General features: G+C 40.2%; 1 protein-coding gene across 1 annotated transcript in view; it reads left to right on the forward strand.

Moving 5' to 3' along the window:
* Positions 1–3368, forward strand: part of Nova2 (NOVA alternative splicing regulator 2) — a 26949-nt gene that overhangs the window by 19235 nt on the left and 4346 nt on the right. The window lies entirely within an intron of this gene.

Consider the following 3368-nt stretch of genomic DNA (forward strand, 5'->3'; position numbering starts at 1 on the left):
TTCCTACATTTTTAAAAACACTTCTAATGTTCTTAACTATTTATTTTCTAAACTCATAAACCTATGTAATTTTAATAACATACATATACTGTACAGTACTGCAAAATCCAGCAATATAGTAAAAAAATCTGCAGTAGATAATTCAGATTAATATCTTTTGAAAACCCGCAGAACAGTGAGTCCATGAAAGTCAAACCACTAAGTATCGAGGGACTACTGTATGCCTGTAAGCCCTACCTCTCAGCCCTACATGGTATGTGAGCCATCTGACTAGCCTAATAGATTTTTGGGCCTTAAGTGAGAACCACTGAATGAGAATTTCTGGGGTAAGGCCTGAGAATCTCAGTATGGACCCTGGCCTGCCTTCAGATCATAACTCGACTATTCCACCTTGCACAAGTCACTTAATCTTTCTCTGCCTCCATTTCCCAATCTAGAAAATGTGGTAGTAGCGTGTGCCATGTACGTTTGTTGTGAACACTAAATAAGTTGCTACACAAAACTTTTTAGAAAAATTCTGCTGTACGGTAAGCCCTATGCTTGTTGCTTTTTCTTTCTTTCTTTCTTTTTTTATGGAACCGGGGATTGAACTCAGGCCCTTACGCTTGCCAGGGAAGTGCTTATTCCACTGAGCCATCTCCCTGGCCCCTGCTTGTTGCTTCTGCTGCTGCTTTTAGTACAATTTGAATCTTTCCACGGGGTTGCAAATCACAGGGACAGATAGCCTTTGAGTTCCTCCTGTCTCTAAAATTCCTACAGTTCTATGGGTTATGATATGACCCTAAGATTCCAGGCCTGTATAACTATTCTGAGATTCTGCTATCCTAACACCCTGGGATTCTAGGATTCTGGGGGTCATAGATGGCTCTAAGATGCTGTTTGTTACCTTGCGGGACCATCGTGAAGGCAGTTGCCACTTTCCTAGGGCTTCCCATGTGCCAGCCACTGCACAGTTACTTTATAGTCACTGAATCTTCCCAATAGTTCTGCAAGGTAGCTGGGTGTGCTGCTCTTGGACATAGGAAATGGAGGCCCTGAGAAGTGAAAGCCCTTGCCTGAGGTCCCACAGTAAGACTGAACTTTGCTATGCTGAGAAAATAGCCACTCAGCTGCCATAACTGGCACTGCCTGAGTGATGCCCATGGGGAAGGCCACCCATATCTCACGGAATACTTGCCAAAACTGTATGGACTAGGAATGATACACCTGTTGTACAGATGCGGACTAAGCAGCCCTGAGAAGTAATGGGTCTTCCCTAAGCCATGTATATAAAACATACCTAAGGGACCAGGTATATAGATCAGTAGCATAAATTCCTTCCTGTTAAGTGCGGGGTTCCAAGTTCAATCAGTGGTACTACCAAAAAAAAAAATTTTTTTTTAAAGTATACTCATAAGACTTTTTTAATTTTTTTTTTTTTTTTCTGGAACCGGGGATTGAACTCAGACCCTTACGTTTGCCAGGCAAGTGCTTATTCTACTGAGCCATCTCCCCAGCCTCTAAATTAATTTTAATTAATACAAAAACTTGAAAATCATACATATTAACGGTGTGCCATGTGATGACTTATACATATATACATTATGTAGTATTTAATATCAAACATATCTTCTAAAGTATTTGTCCTTGTTTACAGTGAAAACACGCAAAATCCTTTCTTCTAACGTTTGTTTGTTTGTTTGTTTGTTTGTTTTGCTGTGCTAGGGAAAGCCCAGAGCCCAGTACATGCTATGCAAGTGCTCTACCGCTAAACAACATCCCTTGCTTCTTATTTTTTATTTTGAGTCAGGGTCTGAGTTGTACAGGCTGGCCTCAAATTTGAGATCTTCCTCCCTCAGCCTCCCAGTTATGAAGCCCAACTCTTCTAGCTTTGTAAAATATATGTGCACAGTTGCTGTGTACCCACAGTTTCTTAACATTTTTTCTGAGATATAATCCACATTCGTATTATTCACCAATTCAGAGTATACAGCTCAGTGGCTTTTATTATATTCAGAGTTTTGCATCCATTAGCACAATTAATTTTAAAACATTTTTGTCTTCTCCAAAAGAAAGCCTGATCTCCTTAGCTGTCACCCTTCTGCTCTCCCCCAACTAATCCCTTCCCATGCCTAAGCCATTACTAATCTATTTCGTGCACCTAAAATTTGCATATTCAAGACATTCACAAAAATAAGTCATAGGTGAAGCCATGAACCCCATCTAATTCCACAGTATTTCTCTTATCACCAAAAGAAACTCCATTCCAATCACCCCAACCTCCTGTCCCATCCTCTGACAGCCACTAATCTACTTTTTCTCTGTGTGAATGTGTATATTCTGGACATTCATGTAAATGGAAGCATACGTGGCCTTTTATAATCGGCTTCTTTCACTTAGCATAATCTTTTTTAGGTTTACTTATACTGTTGCATGTATATATCTGTTCTGTGTTCATTTAAACCTACTGCCAGGGGCTGGGGAGATAGCTCAGTAGGATAAGTGCTTGCCTGGCAAGTGCAAAAGCCTGAATTCAATCCCCAGTTCTGAAAAAAAAAAAAATCTAAACTTACTGCCAAACATATATTCCCATGGTACGGATATGCCACCACATATTTTATTTATGCCTTGAAACATTTAAATATAGGTGAAATAAAAGGAAGGTGACTTGTTTTAAAATAAGATACATTTTAAAATGTAAGTATTCAACCAGGATCACAGTAGAAGAAATAATTTTGTACACATGCAAAGTGAATTGGATATGATGTCGCACGCCTGTAATCCCATCACTCAAGAGGCTGAGGCAGGAGGATTGCCAGGAATTTGAGGCTACATAGTGAGTTGAAAGCCAGCCTGTACTACATAGAGACCCTGGTTTTGGTTTTTTGTTTTTTTGTTTTTTTTTTTTCCAAAAAGTGATCCAGTGTATAGTATTGGGGACTTCAAAAATGTGAGCATTCTTACTGTTGTCAAGGTTCTCTAAAATGATAGACCACTCTGGGTAAAGTTCAGAGAAACAAAGTACAGCCTTTCTCTGATTTACTGTAGCTTTGCTTCTGGAAATATAAGTAACTTTTTAAAAACTCTTTTATTGGGCCAGGGAGATAGCTCAGTAGAATAAGTGCTTGCCTGGCAAGTCCAACGGCCTGAGTTCAATCCCCGGGTCCACAAAAAACAAAACAACAACAACAACAAAAAACTCTTTTATTTGTTTATTTGGCACAGGGTCTCACTACACAGCTTGGGTTTATAGTGATCCTCCTGTCTCAGCCTCCCCAGAGCTGGGATTACAGGCCTGCGCCACCACGCCCAGACTCAGTGGCTGGCATGGGAAACCTATCTCTGGGGCTGGCACAGCATTCTGTACTAGGCTCAAATTCAAGTCATTG

The sequence above is a fragment of the Octodon degus genome, unplaced genomic scaffold, assembly GCF_000260255.1.
Source record: "Octodon degus isolate 3935 unplaced genomic scaffold, OctDeg1.0 scaffold00197, whole genome shotgun sequence".
NCBI lineage: Eukaryota > Metazoa > Chordata > Mammalia > Rodentia > Octodontidae > Octodon > Octodon degus.